The sequence below is a fragment of the Rhinoderma darwinii genome, chromosome 12, assembly GCF_050947455.1.
Source record: "Rhinoderma darwinii isolate aRhiDar2 chromosome 12, aRhiDar2.hap1, whole genome shotgun sequence".
NCBI classification, from domain to species: Eukaryota; Metazoa; Chordata; class Amphibia; order Anura; family Rhinodermatidae; genus Rhinoderma; species Rhinoderma darwinii.
Window position 1 is genome coordinate 60,999,305 of NC_134698.1, and position 21,313 is coordinate 61,020,617.

Consider the following 21,313-nt stretch of genomic DNA (forward strand, 5'->3'; position numbering starts at 1 on the left):
CAGCTATATGGTACTCTATCCCTTGAGTTGCGCTCAACTATAGGCACTGATTAGTGGTTATTGCGCATCCAGTGGCCTATGTAATTGCAGGTGAAGGGGCAATCTAAGCTAAGGTTGCCATGGATGTGAAGACCATTCCGCCACCTCATCTGTCTGGGGCTGTATTCGGGCGACTATAGAGGTACAGGTTGTTTCTACTATACATCCGTATGTGTTGCCGATTTCATAGAGCGTTTTGGTTTTCTGTCAAAGTCCATATGAAACTGATAGAAATTCGTGGCATGCTTCGTCGGGTGCTGTATGTTGGAGCATTGTACAGCAGCACACAGAGGCTGTATTGCTCCACACAATGGAGTCATAAAGCCTCTGTGCCCTGCTGTACAGGTCTCTGGGTCGGAGCGTCATCATTATTAGAAGCGCTTCCGGGAACAATTCACAAGGTTTGAATTGCACCATTTAATTAAAAATTCTGTACTAAAGTATATTAGTAAGTTACTTCGTGTCACATAAATATATTATTGCAATGCAATTTTTGGTCCCCGGATTTAAGGCCCAATATAGGTCAGTCCTTAAAGGGTTACTCCGATCTCAGACATTTATGGCATAAATGTCGTCTGGTAGATGTGGGTCCCTCTGGGACCTGCACATATATCGAGCATGGGAGTCTGGTCCCGCCTGCTGCCGATTTCAGGCGGGGACTATGTGGAGAGGTGGCCATGCATGCGCCTCTCCAACCGTTGTGCCTGTTGTGGAAAGGGACTGATGTGAGTAATGACCATCTCTGCAGCGCTGCAGAATATGTTGGTGCTACAGTATGTTAGCAGGAAATGATTTTTGGATGCAGGGATTTTACACCTCCTATATGAATGCTGTCGTGCACCACTTCTTCATATGGTCTTGTTCTGACCTCCTAACGTTGGCTGATGTAGCGTTTCTGCATGGTTGTAGAGTGAAATGTCTGCAGATTGGGGGGCGCTCGCGAGCTGCTAACCAAGATGGCCGCATGCTGAGGTAGCTCCGCGACTCCTGGGCACAACAGCTATCAGACGCTAACATTTGAGGTGAACTATCTCGTTATCACACCCCACTTTCTCCCCCAGTCGACCCCCAGCTCAGTTTGTTCATGGTCCGGAAGAATTTAGTGGGGCGAAAGGACTTAAAACCGCCGGAGTCCTCCGTCCCTGCCCCCACGCCTGAGAGCGCAACTTCTCCCGCCATGTCGGCAGGCTCCGAGGACGACATACGGGCCTCACCCGAGCTCATTGCAGACTCGCAGGAGGACGGGTCCCAGCAACCCGATCCACAATTTACTACTAGAGATGCCTCTCTGCTTCAAAAATTTAAACAGCTTCTACAGCAGGAACTACAACTTACAGCTTCTAAGCTGTCCAGGGATCTTACTCGGGAGATACGGGAGTTGGGAGCCCGGACAAATGTCCTGGAGACTAAAATGGATGACACCATAGAAGTCTTAAATGCGCACGATGCTGAATTCGATTCCCTGAGGGCAGATTTGGATTCCACTATGCTCCGACTAGAGGATTTTGAAAACCGTGCGCGGCGGGGAAACCTTCGAATTAGAGGTTTACCTGAAACCTACGAAGATCTTAATTCCTCGGTTACTGCCCTGTTCCAGGAATTGGCGCCAGGCCTCCCTATAGACAGATTGGAGATGGATCGGGTCCACAGATCACTCGGTCCCAAACGTCAAGATGGTAGGCCACGGGATATAGTGGTGAAACTTACCTATTATGCTACTAAAGAAACCCTGTCTCAAAAAGCCAGAGCTGCTTCATCCCTGCTGTTCCAGGGTCACGAATATCAAATCTTCGCCGATCTTTCCCCGATCACCATCCAAAAGCGGCGGAATATGAAACCCCTGCTGGCCGTCTTACAACATCGTCAGATTAGATACCGCTGGGGATACCCTTTCAAACTCCAATTTTCTGTGGATAATAAGTTCTACTCTGCCAACTCAGCCGACGACCTCAAGCAACTTTTGGTCACCCTGCAACTTTTACCTGTGGAGGCTGACAGACCGAGTCAAATGTCTCAGGCGCACCGCGACAGACCTCCTCTTCGCCCCATCTGGGAGAAAGTTCCCCCACGCAGACCACCTGGGAGATCTGGTGCCATACCCAATGTTCGAGACGACCCCGCCTGATGGATGAGTACTTTTTGCTTGTGGTCTGATTGTCCACCTCTTTGTTTCCAATAACCTTGGATTGTTACTCTGCCTCACTTGCGGTGGTCTGTCTACGATGGGGACTGATTTCTGCAACGGGCAGTTTAACTCATTTGACGTTTAGTCTTGTTGATTTCTATGCTGTTCACTACATACAAAGTACTTCTGGCATTACCCGCACTCATTTTCCACTTACATATTTATGGTTTTTTGGTCTGGCCTGCTATGCATGTTTTGCCTCACCACATGGCGGCACTGCATGCATGGCCTGCTGGACATACATTTCAACTGTCTCCTATTCTGTATTGCAGCCGGGTGTTGCGGCTTACTTCTCTCGGGCCGTGGATCGGCCTGCCGGGTGCCCCCTGCCTCTCATTGGGGGTGGCGGGTGTCGGGCGTGCTGTTTCCCGGCTCGAGATGTTGTTTCATACACTGTACTTTAATATGCCGCTCCACAACATTGTCTCTGTTTCTGTATACAAGTAATGGAGCACACCAAGCCTGCCGCAGTTCCATTTTGTGTGGGTTCAGTTAACTTTGCTTTACATTGGCTGTCAATATAATTACGTTTTATTCCCCTTACTTTACCTCTGCTACATTTTTGAGTTCACCCCAACAAAATGTTGTTACCACACCTTTGTGCCCAGGTGCCGGTGACCCCCTGGTTCTACAAGTAGTATTACCCGTACTGCTATCCACTTCTCTATGCCGTGTTTTGGGCATTTTCCATTTCTCGATGTCTATGTGCATAGTTTTTTTTTTTTATATATTACTTTTTATTTAGTCTATCTCTCCCTCCCCTTTCTTACCTTCCCCTCTTTCCTTCTCCCCCTGTCGGTCAGAAATCTTCGTCGGATCACTAAACCATTCTCATGGCCCCCCCTGCTTTGAAAATAATCTCCCACAATGTCCAGGGTTTCAACTCCCCACATAAACGCTCGAAGGCTTTTCATTTCTACAAAGCTAGCCATGCCGATATAGTTTGCCTCCAGGAAACTAGATTTTCTGCCACGTCTAAACCACAATATCTAAGTGCGCACTTCCCCGTTTTTTATGGCTCATACGCTCACGAAAAACGGCGAGGAGTAGTTATTGCCTTTAGAAAGAATCTCCCTTTTATTTGCAACACAGAAATTATTGATCCCACTGGACGCTATGTGATTTTAGTTGGCACACTATTTGATGCAGAAGTGACCCTAGTAGGTTATTATGGTCCTAATGACTTTCAAACAGGGTTTTTTTCCCACCTATTTAAACTGGTTGACGCTAACCGTCGGGGTCTTCTGGTGGTTATGGGTGACTCGAAGTTTGGTATAATTTTGCATAAAGACCCTAAGTTGGCTCTCCTCCACCTCAAACCCTCTGATCTAACGCATGCACAATTTCAATTGTTTTCTTACATCCTATTGGCTGCCAAAATGACTATTGCCCACTCCTGGAAAAAGCAGTCAGTAATTTTTGCAGGTGTCAAAACTAGAATGGACCAAATATTTATAAACGAAAAACTCACAAGTATTTTATTGGATAGGATTGCCAGATTCGAGTTGCTTTGGCTGCCCTGGATCAATTACGCCTACTCTCACCTACCTGGTGCCATGATCACCGCCTTTTGACAATTTGCTAATAATTTTTCTCTAGATCTCTGGCCGACCACACCTTTACCTTTCCCTGTCTTTTTGTTCCCCTCTTTCCATTCCCTCTTTCCACTTCTCAATTTTGTTTCCTCTTTTTACATGCTCTTATCAATACCGTCCTGACTGTTTGACACACTGCCTAATACATTTCTGTATCAGTTGCGATATATTATATATTGTGTATCTCCCCCCCCTTTTTTTTGTGTATGTTTATGCAATATATTTCCTTACTTTGTTGAAAAAACTCAATAAAACTTGTTGAAAAGAAATGTCTGCAGATTGCACTGTGTTGTATTGTGCAGCAAGAGCAGTTTTGCTTTGCAGTCTTTGTATCCACGAAGTACAATACTATAACTGTATTGTTTGGAAGAGCCGTGTTAAACCCGTCATGTGCTGCCCTAATTTGCTGCTCTTCTTTTCTTTCTTTTTTTGCAGAGGAGAGCCTGCTTAAATTGCTGGATCCATGGAAAGTTTTTGTTTTTACGTAAATTACTGGCACGTTTGACGTACGATAAGACCTGCTGTGTTTTTTTTTTTGCCCCCTCTCTTCTTTTTTTCTTTTTTTTCCAGGGTTCAGCAACCTGTGCCACAGCCAGCACATGGAGCATGGTTTGCTGCCACACTTCCCTCTCCAGTGTCCAGCTTCATTATGTGCTTGGTGTCACTGATCACCATGCGAGAGAGCAGTGCATTGTTTGTTTCGGCTGAACGCTTGGCAAGCGCACAATGCCGCACTACTTTCCCTCCTGGTGTTCAGCGTCGCCAAGCGCATAATGAAGTGCCGCTCTCTCCTGGTGATCATACCTGCAAGGATGGAGTTCAGTAACCGCTCTGTAAAAGAAAAAGTTTGCAAAACTTGGCAGCTCTCTCTCCTATGTGCACCCCCCCCCCTCCTGGTATTCAGTAGATGTGGTCTCTCCTGTGTGCAGCACCCCCCCCCCCCCCCATGCTGGTATTCAGTAGATGTGTGCACCATCCACCAGCTGGGTAGCCTCGTATGCACCACAGATGGATTGTCTATGCAAAGAAAGTTAGGGACAAGGGTCACGCTAAAATGTAAGTTTAATTAACAAATTTTTTTTTAAATGTCTCTGGTAAGTTTGTTATGTGACTTATGTTTGCATGCACACTGATCACTTCTTCACTACTATTTATTTATTTTTTTCGTTATTTTTTTTTTATCGGTACGCCTTACAATAAAGGTTGCCTAGCCTAGACTGTTTGCCATAACATTGCCTCCCGCAGCCATATTGCATGCTTAATAGGACTCCCTCATTTCAGACCCATCTTGTTGCGTATGGGGCAGGACTGCAGGGAACTTTTTGGTTAGAACACCCAACACCGGCTTTGTTGGCATCATTTATGGGTCATAAGATTGAGTTACTGACCCCAAAAAATTAAGAAAATAAAAAAATGCAAGCGTGTGTCATTTACAGGGTCAAGAGTCCTATATTTGGTATGTGTTCAGAAGCATAGTTTCTTCTCCCCAGATGAGTCCTAGCATAAGTACCATGCATATGTACACAAGTACGTGCCATACGTTTGACTCCATTGATTTCTAACAAGGTGGTACTGCATAAGGTATTCTGCAACGTGGAGCGTTCTGATTGAGGATCTGATTCTAATCTGCAATAGTAGCATGGTCCAGGATGCAGAAAGTCCGAACAGCTGCAAAAGCTGTAAGAAAACAACAGCTGCAGAAATTGATGCTGGTAGGCAGAAAAAAAACAAAAAAAAAACACACACTGAGAAAAAACACCCCCCCCCCCCTTACACTGACTTTCTAATGTGTAAAGCAGCACATGCACACATATTTAAGCAGGAGTGCACACTCATTCCGAGCCCCCAATGTTCTAGATATAGAAGTGCGTGTCCCCGGTGTAAGTGCATGCTCCGGTATGGAGAACATTCCACAGATAGCGGGTGTGTTACAGGCATGTGCTGTGTGCTTGTCGGCGCTGGCGTGTGGGCGGATTTGCTTATAACATGTCTTGTTATGCTGGGAATTCACACAAATCTGTGTATTAGACTCTTTGCTGTGATGTCACTTCAAGTACCATTTCCTTCAGACCTTTGTCACCAGCTCTTGATGAAATGCAACTTTTATTACAGTCGGAAAGGTCAAGTAACCATAAAATATTGCATGATGTATTTATCAATGTAGTTTTATGACAATATATTCAGGTGGAAGTTTATGACTTGCAATGTAACATCCAAGTCATTTGTGTCCCCTCCATAGATGACCTAATCTCTTAATAGGATCCGCTATTAATATTGAGCAGGTCAGCGGCGGACGGAGAGTGGCCTGGGCCCCTGGGCGATAAAGGTCATGGGCTCCTCATTTATTCTAGCCAGGATACAATTTGCTTGGGTAAATATATTTCATTTGTGAAGCATTTATCACTTGCATTTTTATTTTTGCCTTAAAGGGAATGTGACGCTAGTTAAACAGTTAGTGTATAGGTGATTAAACATTGTTCTAATTTTTCACGAGTCAGGAAATATTATAAATTACATTCTAATTTATAATATTTCCCAGCACTGGTCACTAGATGGAGCAATTCCCAAAATTGCAGCATTGCATGTGGTAAAGCAACCACATTGCTTTATGCTGCAAAATTGGAAAAAACTCACTCGCTCTAGTGAGCTCTCAGAATCCCCCCCCTCCTTTATCCTGGCTAGTGCCGGGAGAAACGAGTGGATTGAACGGTCAAACCTCCTACACTGTGTGTCACCATACAACACTTACATACACAGAAATAACTTACCTGCTCCTGCCGTCGCCGCTCCCTCCGGTCCGTACAGAAATGGAAAAAAAAATGGCAGCCCCCATAGGGAAGAAAAAGTGAAAAAATAAAAAAAAGTAAAACACAAACACACAAATAAATATAAAAGTTTTTAATAAAACACTAAAATCAAACTGATGTAAAAACATTTTTTTTCGTGACACTGTTCCTTTAATTGTAACTGACTAATGGGCCACGGGTGTGCACCTTCACAATCCAATTTTTGTAATTCACCCGACGTGAAGCCGACTGTTATCTAGTACATGCCAGGTTTTATTAATAGTGGAGCAACACTTTTAGGGTACGTTAACACAGGTCTGCTACACTGCGTAAAAGTACACCGCGTATCCGGCCTAGAACCCGCAGCTGAAAGACTGCACTAAATTGTGGTGCAGATTTTGATCCGGAAACAAAGCTGCATAAAGAAACCGCAAAACAAACAAAACGATACTTCTCTTCACTGGTGTCCGTGTAGCCCGACCTCCTGTGATGACGCTGCATCCCATGTGATCGCTATAGCCTGTGATTGGTTGCATCAGTCACATGGGATAAAACATCATCCCAGGAGGCCGGTCTGCACGGTGAATAGCCGGGGGAACTAGGCGTCGTTGCTATGACAGTGCCAGAAAGTAAGTATAGCCTTCTTTTTTTTTTTTTTTTTTGCTCCTTTTCTGCTACAAAAATGGCAACATTTTCCATTTATTGGGGCGTTTACCTCCTCGTTGAGCTGAAGGAAAAAAGTCACAAAAGTGGCACAATTCCGCATCATAAATTGACATGTTATGCTTAAAAAAACGCAGGTCAAATTATGCACATTTTCTAATTTTTCCGCAGGGTAGAGTGAATGACATGTAAAGAAATCTCATTCATACTGTTACGGTAATACGTTGCAGATATTTTCCCCAGTGCAACTCATTGCGTAAAGTCGTCAGCTAACCCGCCCAGTGTTCACATACCCCAATATGTATACTTCTACCCTCCTTGTTAACGTTTACAACCTTGAAATGTGAGGAGTTGTGTTGCGTGACATTTTGCATCATAGGCAGATTGTTCAGCCATAGAGTATGTCCACACGTAGTGTAAATACTGTGGGTTTTCTGCAAAGTATTTAATTTGCGGAAAATCTGCAGCATAATACAGTAGCAGCAGAGTGGATGAGATTTGAACAAATCATTTACAAGCTGAATTAAAAAAAATCATCCAAAACAAAACAATTGTTTTATGTTGCGGGTTTTCCCCTTTAGGATTCAATAGGGAGTTAAAACCCCCGACAAATTGTAGATGTTGCAATTTTTGTGGCGGGAAAAGCTGATTTTGCTGCAAATATCGCAACTCAAAAATGATACTTTCCTACATCTCTGTGCTTCTACATCCAGTCTGGCCTCCAGGGATGACGTTTCATCCCATGTGACCACTGCAGCCAATCACAGGCTGGAGCGGTCACATGAGAGAAAACGTCTTCCAAGGAGGTCGGGCTGCAGGACTTTGTGAGGGACGCGTTGCCATGACTATGGGTAAGTATAGGCTTTTTTTTTTCGCAGCGGACATTTTGACGGGAAAACTACCCCACCATTAAGGGTATGTTCACACACAGGATATGCAAGAGAATTTCTGCGACAGAAAATCTGCAGTGGAATCTTAAAAAAGAGATAAATCGGTCACAGAAATCCGCAGCATATAGTGCACTTTTGCCACAGCGGTTTTGCCTACGGATTTAGTGTTAAACATTGGTTATAGCAAAGTATATATTCACCTGCGGAGCCCCAGCGCTTTTTACAGCATTTCCGCCGTGTAAACGCTGTACAAACCGCAACAAATCTGTTGCGTAATTTATTCTCCCAATTGAAATCTATAGGCCAAACACGCAGCATCTCTGCACAGAACCTGCAGCATAAGTCAATCTATGCTGCAGAACTGAAAGTCACACCGCAGAACAATTTCCGCATGACTTTTCCGTGGTTTTTTTTCTTTTTTCTGCAGCAGGTAGCAGAGATTTGCTAAATCTCAGTCACTTTGCTGCTACTGTAAATACTGCAGAGTTTCCAACCACCATTCTGTTGCAGCAATTCTGCAGCGTTTACGCTACGTGGGAACCCGGCCTTAGTCCTCTCCTACTAATGAAAGGAATAAAAGCTTTCACCAAGCTGCAGTATGTCTCAAGATGTTGTAATACAGAATTTTATGATGTTGATGGAAATAGTGATGTGGTTAAAAACCACTCTGCACTCAACCCCAAAAAACATGTGATTTGTAAAATCGTCTATGTAATTTTTCAAGGGAAAGTTTAAAACTCTTATGCACTGCACTGTTAAAACCTGCTGTTTGGTTTTTCCATCTTTGTTTCAAATTTGATGTAAAAGAAGAAAAACAAATGCACGAATAATGCCAGGACAAGAAAAAGCCGGGAGGGGAAACCCCCCCCCCCCCCTCCGCCCTGCATGACATAAAAAATGCAGCAGAAATAAAGAGGGTTTGTCTAATCTCAGACGTTCATAGCATAAATGTCTGAGATAGAAATAACCCTTTAGAGGGGTTTTTCCGATACAAAAATTAGCATTTTTAAATTTGATATTCTGGTTAGGGATGGTGTAAGAACACTGCCCAGCTTTTATTTTTGATTCAATTTAGTTACAGCACTCGCGCTGCGGTCGATTTGCGCTTTGTTTACCTCTGATACTTCCTCTTGTCAAACTAAAAAAGGAAATAAAAGGAGACACGGCACCACATAGTGCAAAGTAAAAGCAGGATGGGGCAGAGGAGCGATCTTGTTTAAGAAAATGCTCACCTGGCCCAAAGACACAAAGGTAGTGGTGGTAATGAAGCTGCTGCTGCCCAGTCCAAATCACAACAAATGGGGTTTGTTGTCCCGAGGATATTTTGTAAAAAATAAAAATAGGACCATCGGCGCTGCACGAAGAGACAGAAAAATAGACGACTTAGATGACCATCATGGCAATATTTAATGGAAGGGCTACGCGTTTCGACACCGAACTGGTGTCTTCATCAGGCCCGTACAGCTAGTTCGGTGTCGAAACGCGTAGCCCTTCCATTAAATATTGCCATGATGGTCATCTAAGTCGTCTATTTTTCTGTCTCTTCGTGCAGCGCCGATGGTCCTATTTTTATTTTTTACAAACTTCCTCTTGTCGGCCGTTTCCTGTAAGGCTCATTGCTTAAATTTGGCGCAGGCGCTGTGACCGCAAAGGATTGGGAATGCGTGGTGAACACTGTTTGTGTAGCAACCACGCATGCTCAGATGGCTGAGAGAGAGGATCCGGTCCACCCCTTCCCTCAGTGTATAGTGATGTCAGAAATGAAGTAGCCGTTCATTAAGCTGGCCGGAAAAGGGAAGTAACAGCTGATGTACGGGGCAGCACCGGAAGTTCTGATTTTACTTTTGGAGACGCATCACGTGACCGGCTTTGGAATAGGGTGTTAGAAACAACAATACAAACGCAAGTATATTACAAACTGCATTCATTTTAGATGTTCAGTTAAATATGATTAAGTAAATTGGTTCCGGAAAACCCCTTTAATGATGTGTGCAAATTCCCATTCATACACAGGGGCTATTTGACCTCTGCAGGAATAAAACAACTAAAACACCTCTATGCCGCCAGGCGGCCATAAACATGCAATAGTTGTTTGCTGACCGCTATCTCCCTCGACTTCACCATAAACATGTACAGTTAGGTCCAGAATTATTTGGACAGTGACACAATCTTCATGATTTGGGCTCTGCTGCCACCACATCGGATTTGAAATGAAACAACTGAGATGCAATTGAAGTGTAGACTTTCCGGTTTAATTCAAGGGGTTGAACAAAAATATCCTGTGAAACGTTTAGGAATTGCAGCCATTTTTCTACACAGTCTCCTCATTTCAGGGGCTCAAAAGTAATTGGACAAATTAACATTACCAGAAATAAACCGTTTTTTTTTTTTTTTTTAACACTTTGTAGAGAATCCTTTGCAGGCAATGACTTGTGATGTCCATGGGTTCCAGACTTCAGGCAAACGCTGGGTTTCCCTCTTTGTGTTGCTTTGCTCGGCCTTTACTGCAGTCATCTTCAGTTGTTGCTTATTTGTGGGTCTTTCTGCCTTTTAAGTTTTGTCTTAGGCCTTATTCAGACGTGCGTATTTCACGTCCGTGTTACGCGCGTTAAAACAATGGCCGTCCCACGGACCTTTGTAATTCAATGTGGCCGTTCATACGGACGTTGTTTCAACGGACCATTTGAAGGGTCTGTGAGAAAATGTCCTATTTCTTCACGTGTCATGCATCCCTCCATAGACTATCATCTATGGGGGATGCGAGACATCGCGTCCCACAGCGCAGAGCACAGATGCACCTCGGACGTGAAAAACTAACGTTTTTCACGTCCGAGATACGCCCTGCTCGTGTAAATAAGGCATTAAAGTGTAGCTAGACGTTTGACAAACTTCTGACATGTCATAGTCACGTGTCAGAAGTTTGGATTGGTGGGGGTCTGAGCACTGAGACCCCCACCAATCACTAGAACGAAGCAGCTGAAGTGCTCGTGTGGGCGCTCAGCCCATTCGTGCCTGGTCGGCTTTTTCCGGAAATCCGATGTATCGGAGTGTGGGCTCGTAGACTTTCTATGGAGTCCGTACACCGATACATTTATTTCCGGAAAAAGCCGACCAGATACAAAGCGGCTGAGTGCTCACAGGAGCACTTCAGCTGCTTCGTTCTAGCGATTGGTGGTGGTCTCCGTGCTCGGACCCCCACCAATCCAAACTTCTGACACGTCACTATGACATGTCAGAAGTTTGTCAAATGTTTAGCTACACTTTAAGCAAGTGAAATGCAGCTCGATCGGGTTGAGATCTGGTGAGTGACTCGGCCATTACAGAATATTCCACTTCTTTGCCTTAAACTCCTGGGTTGCTTTCGCAGTTTGTTTTGGGTCATTGTCCATCTGTACTGTGAAGCGACGTCCAATCAACCTTGCTGCATTTGGTTGAATCTGAGCAGAAAGTAAATCCCTGAACACTTCAGAATTCATCCGTGTGCTTCTGTCTTCAGTCACATCATCAATAAACACTTGTGACCCAGTGCCTTTGGCAGCCATGCATGCCCATGCCATCACACTGCCTCCACCATGTTTTATAGAGGATGTGGTGTTCTTTGGTTCATAAGCCGTTCCAAGCCTTCTCCATACTTTCTTCCTCCGATCATTCTGGTACAGGTTGATCTTAGTTTCATGCGGCTCCAGAACTAAGCTGGGTTCTTTAGATTTTGTTTGGCGAAGTCTAATCTGGCCTTTCTATTTTTGAGGCTGATTAATGGTTTGCACCTTGTGGTGAACCCTCTGTATTTGCTCTCATGAAGTCTTCTCTTTATGGTAGACTTAGATACTGATACACCTGTTTCAAGGAGAGTGTTTTTCACTTGGGTAGATGTTGTGAAGGAGGTTTTTCTTCATCATGGAAAGGATTCTGTTGTCTTACATGGACGTCCAGGCCTTTTGGAGTTCACGAGATCACCAGTGCGCTCCTTTTTTTTTTTTTTCCAAGAATGTACCAAACTGTTGATTTGGCCACTCCTAACACTTGTGCTAGCTCTCCGATGGATTTCTTCTTTTTTTTTTCAGCCTAACGATAGTCTGTTTCACTTTCATTGAGAGCTCCTTTAACTTCCTGTTGTGGGTTAACAGCAACCGCTTCCAAATGCAAATGCCGCACCTGGAATCCACTCCAGACCCTTTACCTGCTTAATTGATGATGGATTAACGAGGGAATAGCACATGCAGCCCATTAAATACCTTTTGAGATAATTGTCCAATTTACATTTTTGGTCCCTTTAAAAAGAGACAGTTACATATTAAAGAAAACCCTTCTTCAAATTAGGATGTGAATAAATTAAAGCGGTGAGTCTGCACTTTAAGCACATATTAATTCTATAACTGTATATTCAATATGTTTTAGTAAACAGCCAAAATGCCAAAACTTGTGTCACTGTCCAAATAATTCTGGACCTAACTATGTGCGATAAGCTGCTGCTGGATACCACTGACTGAGCTGATCTCCCATGGGGGGTTAAAGCAGCATGCACGTTAAAGAGGCTCTGTCACCAGATTCTCAAACCCCTATCTCCTATTGCATGTGATCGGCGCTGCAATGTAGAGAACAGTAACGTTTTTGTTTTTTTAAAAACGTTCATTTTTTGCCAAGTTATGAGCTATTTATATATATATATATATATATATATATATATATATATATATATATATATATATATATATATATATGCAAATGAGCTTTGAAATGGACAACTGGGCTTTTTTTTTTTCGTTATGTCCAACTGGGCGTGTATTGTGTATCACGCTGACCAATCAGTGACCAGTCAGCATCATACACTCATCTCTATTGATTTACACAGCAGCGATGTGCAGCCACATAAACAGAGATTAACGTTACTGCAGTGTCCTGATAATGAATACACATGATCATCCAGCCTGGACGTCATGTGTATTCAGAATCCTGACACTTCTGACTCTTTTCTTTGAGATTTCCAGCAAGAGAAACGAAATCTCGTTTACCTCGTAATCTCGCGAGATTACGCGTGGTTTGCTGGAATCTCACAGAAAAGATTCAGAAGTGTCAGGATTCTGACTACACATGACGTCCAGGCTGGATTTCATGTGTATTCATTATCAGGACACTTGTGTATGTGGCTGCACATCGTTCTAGTAAGAACGCTGTGCTGCTTGTAAATGAATGGAGAGGAGTGTATGACGCTGACTGGTCACGGATTGGTCAGCATCATACACATAAACACGGCCAGTTAAAAACACAATACACGCCCAGTTGGACATAAAAAAAAAAATAACGTTACTGTTATCTACATTGCAGCGCCGATTACATGCAATAGGAGATAGGGATTTGAGAATCTGGTGACGGAGCCTCTTTAAGATCTAGCATGCCTGATCTTTATTTCTCCAGGTGGCAGATGTTATCTAATAGGAAATGTAAGAAGTGATTTGACTATATAATTTATGCCCTATACATATTTTTATAGTACAACAGGGACGTCTATTAACCGCTACCGTGAAGTTTATTCCTCCAGCTCTCGTCAATCTCCGTTTCGTACTATTGTCGACAATCCATTCATTATTGCAATCTCTTGGGCTTCATTCACATTTGCATCGGGCTTCCGTTCATGGGTTCTGTTAGACCTTTCCAGGAGGGGAACCCATGAACTGAAAGCCAAACCGTAGCTTTTTGTTTGCATTACCATTTGATTTCAATGGTAATGCTTTCGTTGCTGTTGGTTTCCGATTGGCTCCGTTCCGTAAGGTTTCCGTGTTTTTGGCAGAATCAATAGCTTAGTCGACTGTGATATTGTTTCTGCCAAAAAACGGAAACCTTACGGAATGGAGACGAATGGAAAACCTTTGCAACAGAAGCATTACCATTGAAATCAATGATCATGCAAACGGAAGCTATGGTTTCCGTTCATGGGTTCCCTTGCAGTAAAGTCTAACGGAACCCATGAACAGAAAAGCAACACTGATTTGAACGAAGCCTAAATCTCACAATTCCTACTGAAGTAAACGGAAAACGTGGTAAGCAAATTGCAACACCAATATCATTACACTGCTCAGTCTCGTTTTGTGTGCGGTTAGAACTCCTTATCCTTTGCCAGTTTACAGTTTATATCTTTCTGTATACAGTAGATCACGCAGCCTTTTATCTACTTCTTCTTCTCTATTGAAGAATACAGTACACCAGTTTACAGATACAGAATTAATCTGTGGATGCAATAGACGTCCATGTATTAAATTGCTTGATCCACTTGTCTTGATCCAGGACCAATGGTTAATTTTTATGCAAGGAACACGGCTGCAAAAGGTCTGGGAATGGCCCACATTCACTTCATCCTACTTAAGTACTACTTCTGTTTACATGGGTCGGATTTGCTTCAGAAAACTTTGCAGAAAATCCTGACCCAGATATATTGCAGGGAATTCCGGATGAAAGTCCGTACCAAATCGTGCTTTGATTTGGTGCGGACTTTTGGCCAGATTTGGTGCTGTGGATCCCAGATGAGGGGGACATAAAAAGTCCATACTTGCCTCCCCCCGGTGTCCCATTGCGGCACGTCACTTCTCCTAGGGCTTGTGCTGATTCTGCCGGCCTCCTGGGATGGGGTTTTCTCCCATGTGACCACTGCCTCCTGTAATTCTCATTCCTGGAGACTAGCAGCACTGAGACCAGACGGGATAAGAGTGACGTGCTGCTATACGCCAGGAGAGGTGAGTAACGACTTTATTTATTTTTTCCTTCCTCTACTATTTTATCCAGGATAAGTGGCAGCCGAGGTACCTTGCATCCACTTATCCACATCTTCATCTTGAAACCAAGCTGAACATTTATCTATAGGGTAGTCAGACGTGTCATATGTTGGACTTGTGATTGTTGGCTTACCACTCTTGTGTGTGACTAGAATCAGTCGTGGGTGAATGAATCGGCTAGACTTGCAGTTTGGAACGGATATTTAAAAAAAAAAAAAAGTATAAAGGGAATCATTTTTATGCCTTTTCTCCCATATTACAGAACTTGAGAGCAACCAGTCAAGATTCTGACTGCCAGGTCCCAATATGTTAGCTTCACCTGGGGATATATAGGTTGTTGCGTTATTTTTGGTTTTATATTTTGGACATATTTTCCCTATAGTGAAGCTTCACTTCAGCTGGATTCACGCATTGTTGCAAAATGTATAGACACAGTTTAGTCATGACTTGTGTCACATTAAGGCCTCATGCACACTTGTTGTACGGCTTCTAATGACGGTTCCGTCAAACACGGGCCACACATGGATGGCTTCCGTGTGCAGTCCGTTGTTTCACGGACCAAATTCAATGAAAAGGCCGAGACTGTTCCGTCACAAAAACGGGCAGGAGTAGAACCTGCACTACTTTTGACGGAACGGCCACACGGTTCCGTTAAAACAACGGAAGTGTGCATGGCCCCATCTAAATGAATGTGTCAGGGTGCTATCAGTTGACAAAACGAATAGCACCCTGACAAAAAAACTGAAGTGGGTATGAGGCCTTTTGGCGTGCTGTACTACTCTAGTAAAAAAAAAAAACAACAACTCGCTTCTAAGGCCATGTTCACACACCATTTTTTGCAGCCGGAAGAAAAATCTGAATTACTTCAGGAATTTTGAGGCAAATTTTGAACTGCCTGTGCTTTATTTTTTTTTTCTGCGTTTTTCGCTGTTTTTTTTTTGTCCACGTCCATTGAAACGCAGTTTTGTTTTTTCTGCCTCACATTGTTTTCAATGGGAGATCAGAGGCGGAAACAGCGGCAAGAAAGTACATGTTGCTAATTTTATTTATTTTTTTTCCTCTCCCCGCGAGTGGCCAACAGCCACTTGGGAAAAACGCCTCTGCCTCCCATTGAAATCAATGGGGGGCGATTTCGGCTGTGTTTTGCCGCTGATTCCGATGCGATTTTCAGCATCAAAATCCGTGCCAAAAAAATGAACTGACCCTATGGGAACGTATGGTGCCCTACAAGGTGTTCTTACCGGCCTGTAATACACCCCTGTAGGTACTCTGCGTGCTGCTGTGTAGAATCTTTGCTGTGTGCCATAACAATTATTAAAATGTTTTCTGTTTCCTTTTCATGGATTGCCAGAAAACCAATATAGGATAAACAAAATCATAAATAATAAAACTCAAATGACTGATGATAGTCTGGTCAGGAGGTTGAGATAGAAGTAAAATGAACCATTTGCTCTTAAATAAAATCTAGTGAATAAGAAGACAGCGGGTCATATTGTTCAGGGAATGCGAGAATCTGAAGGAGGATAATCCAAGCGTGCTCCATGCCACGTGTGTGATGCTCTGAGCACGGCTGCTGTAGGAACAACAAAGAGGTTTTTCTGTAACATCAATCCAGATCACATGTCAAATACAGCAAAATTACTGGGTATTTAGTCATTGTTCTTGTTTAACCAGGTTCATGTTAACTGTGATTAACGCAGATGTAAGAAGCTGTCTGATGTGCAGGGACCCAGCCCCGAGACGAAACACCATCCAGGGTTGCCAACCTCCACTTCAGTCATTTCTGGACAACTGAGCTAAAAATCACACAGACCAAAATTTTTACGGACACATTACAAAATCATTGCCTATGCAGTGTGCTAGTGACTCGCCAATCACAGTCCCGCTTGTAGCTTTCCCTTGCTAAAGTAGCGCAGGAAAGCTGTAAGCAGGGTTGCGATTGGGGAGTCCAACTCTCCACCCGCCTCCCTGCCACTACTTTTTAGACAGTGTGGCCCTGGGCAAAGTTAAGAGGGGCCCCAAAAGCTGAATTACTGTATAAATAAATGCAGTCAATTCAGAAGGCGATGTTTCGCTGATTTTTAGCGCGTCGATGAGTGTTGTAAGCCCCAAAGCATATGTCCCCCCTCTCTCACAAAAAATTATCTATATACATTTATTAAATCATACCACTATACCAGATGAAATATTACCTGCATACTGTTACTGAATAATACCTCCACACCATAACCACATACTGTTACTAAACACAACTCACTATTAGAAGACCAATATTAACACAATGTAAGGTCCAAATAATATGGCCACATAGTGACTGAATAATACCCCCATACTGTTACTGAATAATACCATACAAAGGCCAATATTACCACCAAATAGTGGTAGATGAGTTATACACAGGAGCTCTGCAGACAACATAAGTAAGTATAGCAAGTTTATATCCAGTGACTCACAGGGGATGTTTTCTCTGATTAGAGTCGTTCACTTTCCCTTTTTTTTTTTTTTTCTCCATCTGGCCCAGATCACTGTGACGACTTATACCAGCCACGACTCCCGTCTGCAGAACTTGACACAGATATGTTGATTTCTCGCTTTTCCAGCACCCACCACACCCCTATACCCCATCCTCTAAACAAACTCGTAATCCACTGTGCCCCAGATGGTAATAATGATCCCTCAGTGCTCAACAAAATAAGTGCCCCATCAGTAACCATGCCCCCACACCGTAATAATGCCCCCTGTATATAGTGCCACACACAGCCCTTTGTAGATAGTGCCACACATCCCCAAGAGCGGCTGGAGGTGGCCTACCGCTCTCTGCTCTGCCTGACGTGACCATTAGGAGAAGGTCATGTGTCGGTGGCGGTCTGAGTGGGGTTGGTGCCGACCCGGGAGTGGACCAGTCCAGTCACCTGACCTCACGTCACTAATGTGAGGTCAGGTGACTGGACTGGTCCACTCCCAGCACCGACCTCACTCAGAAAGTCATTCACTTGGCAGCGGCCTGCATATTTTTCGATTCTGCCGAAATCAAGCGGAATCTGAAAATATGCCTACAGTCTACTTTTCTTTTTGCACCGCGCATGTACATTTTGAAGCATACGCAGTGCAACGTTCTAGGAGAGAGAAATCCCGGATGGTGCTTTTTTTTTTTCTGCCGGACGCTACAGATGGCAGAAAAAAAAGCGGACTGTCCGTAAATTTACGGATGCTTGGCAACCCTGATACCATCTCCTAAATTGTATAGGGGCTGCAACTTGTGCAAAGTGAATGTATGCAAATGTTATATAGTGTAATCACTTCTATGAAGCAAAACTAACTATATCGCTCTCAAAAAAGTATAAGCTTTGTCTACAATCCTTTTATGGGTTCGATGTCAACAAAACTCCAGCGTGGCTAGTTTCAAATTTGAAGCTTTTTTGTTTCATGTAATTACCAACAAGGGACAACCTCACGACGACCTATTTTAAGTGGGTCCCTACTCTATTAGGTGCAGAACCGCATGGCAGCCAATGCTGCCGTAACACTGCACCTGTAGGGGTAGCAACACAACAGCGCCCCTGCTGGCTATGGGCCACAAGCCCCTCCCCACAAGCACAGCAACAGAGACCCTCCCCCCCCCCCCCCCCCCCACACACACACACACACACACACACACACACCACCACAACCATATGAACAGATTTTAAAAAAACTGTCCTTTCCATGTGGTCTCCGTAGATAAACTTGGGCCCGTCAAGCCTTGGATTTCTGCTGCAGATTTTTAATTTTTTTTTAATTTTATCTGCTGGGGGTCCGCACACGGATTAGCTTCATTCAACGGAGCTAATTCGTTAATAGTTACCTGATGCATTTCTCGCATCAAAGTGACATCACTAATTGTCTTCCTCTATGCAGATTTTAAAATCCACAGTTGCAAAATCCTGTGTGAACTACGGCACAGATTCCCATTGAAAACAATGAGACCTGGAATACAAGTGGATCTTGTACAAAATTCTGCTGTATGAACATAGCCTTTGGGTATATGTGCCAATGCTACAATCACACCAAAAAAATGGGGTGTATAGATCGAAAACAAAGAGATGGAATGTTTGCCAAGATGATCACTGTCTCCATTACTCTCAGACTTTAGTAGCGGGCACCTCTCCTATATGTGGCCGCAAAATGGGTGCCAAGGGGCCTTTAGCAACGTTCATTTAACCCTTCGCTGGGGTTTATACTACCATATGACCAAGATACTGTGAGATGTGGCTGCGTCCTTTTTATACGGTCTGTGCACGTATTTCTACATGCTGCATACTTACAAATGTTTTTGTTTACAAATTCCAGACTATATTACTTCTAAGTGTCTTGTTTAGTGGGACTGTAAGAAAACGAATGTGCTGTTTACAGAGGAGTAATGAATTCTCCAACTATTCTCTGGTCAAGTAGACTTAATAAAGGGATGATTACATATTTCTATTACTTCTGTGTATTCACTAAAATTTTATTTACTTAGACTACACGCTCAGTATTTATGTTGTCCTTTTGCATTCTTTGGCTACAATCTTATTTATATTCGAAACAACCACGGGAAATGTATTAGTTTTTGTGACTTTCCCCCTACAACTATTCTCGACAAATATAATATATAAACTAAAAATGAAATCTAGGCAGCAATTTTAGTTTTTTGCAAATCGTCCTGTTATAGTGATGTTGGATTATATTGCAGTCAGGAACTCGGTATACTTCTAATACAAATAAGATACGAAGACTACAATATATAACAACCTCTCCAGTTAAAATTAGGCCGCTTAAAGAGGCTCTGTCACCAGATGATCAAATCCCTATCTCCTATTGCATGTGATTGGCGCTGGAATGTAGATAACAGTAACGTGTTTTTTGTTTTTTTTTAAAACTATAATTTTTGGCCAAGTTATGAGCAATTTTATATTTATGCAAATGAGCCTTTCTTAAGAAACAACTGGGCGTGTTTTCTCTTATTTCCAACTGGGTGTGTATTGTGTTTGTAACATCCGGGCGTGTTTACTTGTTTTACTAGCTGGGCGTTGTGAATAGAAGTGTATGATGCTGACGAATCAGCATCATTCACTTCTCATCGTTACCACCCAGCTTCTGGCAGTGCACAGACACACAGCGTGTTCTCGCGAGATCACGCTGTGATGTCACTTCCTCCCACAGGAACTTCGGACGAGCGAGAACACGCTGTGTGTCTGTGCACTGCCAGAAGCTGGGTGGTAACGATGAGAAGTGAATGATGCTGATTCGTCAGCATCATACACTTCTATTCACAGCGCCCAGCTAGTAAAACAAGTAAACACGCCCAGACGTTACAAACACAATACACGCCCAGTTGGAAATAAGATTAAACACGCCCAGTTGTCCATAAGAAAGGCTCATTTGCATAAATATAAAATTGCTCATAACTTGGCCAAAAATGATCGTTTAAAAAAAAAAAAAAAACACGTTACTGTTATCTACATTGCAGCGCCGATCACATGCAATAGGAGATGGGGATTTGATCATCTGGTGACAGAGCCTCTTTAAAGGGGTTTCCCATCAGGGACATTTATGACATATCCACAGGATATGTCCGATAGATGCGGGTCCCAGCTCTGGGACATGCACCTATCTCTAGAACGGGGCTGCTCTGTGTTGCGGCTCAAGCGTGTGATTTTCGACCATGAAGATAACCGTAATTCGTAATAGTGAATGGCTGTTTCGGAAGCAGCGTAACATGCGAGTTACGCTGTTTCCGTAACTACCATTCAGTTCTACGGGACTTCCGGAGTCCGCATAGCACAGCGAGCTGCGCTGTTTTCTTCTTCATGGTCGGGAATCACACGAGTCAGCCGGAGCACAGAGCGGTAGAACGGGGTTTAGGGGGCCCTGTTCTAGAGATAGGTGTGGGACCCGCATCTATCTGACATTTGACATCCTGTTTTGCCCATTCCCTAACTGCCAAGGGGCTGTGGGTACCCTCTGCCCATGGGCTTTTTTTTTCCCCCACAAAACTCTGCTTAACCTTACGGAAGCTTTGCTTAAATTTAGATTAGGTTCTCCTCTCTTCCCCCCCCCCCCCACCTAAAAGGGCCAAAAGAAAGTAAAGAGCCTGGTAGTCAGTGCACCTAGAAATTTTCTAATGGTGCCTAACTTTCTATTGAGATCTGTGAAAGTTTTAGTCTGGGTTCCCACGTAAAGAACTTATGGCTTGTCGACGTGCATTACATTAAGTTTGGTTGATTTGCCAGTGACCTGACCTGTGGCCTGCCCCTCTACGTATGTGTATTCATATAGTAAAGCAGGCCATGTTTTGTATTTTATTGACTTTATTCAACTTCAATCAGCAAAACACTGACTCCGCAAAGCACCGGTATAAAGTGAAGCT

At 43.5% G+C, this 21,313-nt stretch overlaps 2 protein-coding genes across 6 annotated transcripts in view; one reads left to right on the plus strand and one right to left on the minus strand.

Moving 5' to 3' along the window:
* Window positions 1–21,313, minus strand: part of PTGR2 (prostaglandin reductase 2) — a 126,589-nt gene that overhangs the window by 97,723 nt on the left and 7,553 nt on the right. The window contains exon 2 of one of the 3 annotated variants that reach the window (XM_075844772.1): window positions 6,588–6,609. The exons of 1 other annotated variant lie outside the window; for it this stretch is intronic. The gene's annotated coding sequence lies outside the window, so the exon portion shown is untranslated. Of the gene's footprint in view, window positions 1–6,587; window positions 6,616–21,313 lie in introns of those variants that run through there. One more of the 3 variants, XM_075844774.1, reaches the window with a different exon arrangement.
* MIDEAS (mitotic deacetylase associated SANT domain protein) overlaps window positions 1–21,313 on the plus strand; it is an 83,175-nt gene that overhangs the window by 29,926 nt on the left and 31,936 nt on the right. The gene's annotated exons all lie outside the window — the stretch shown is intronic.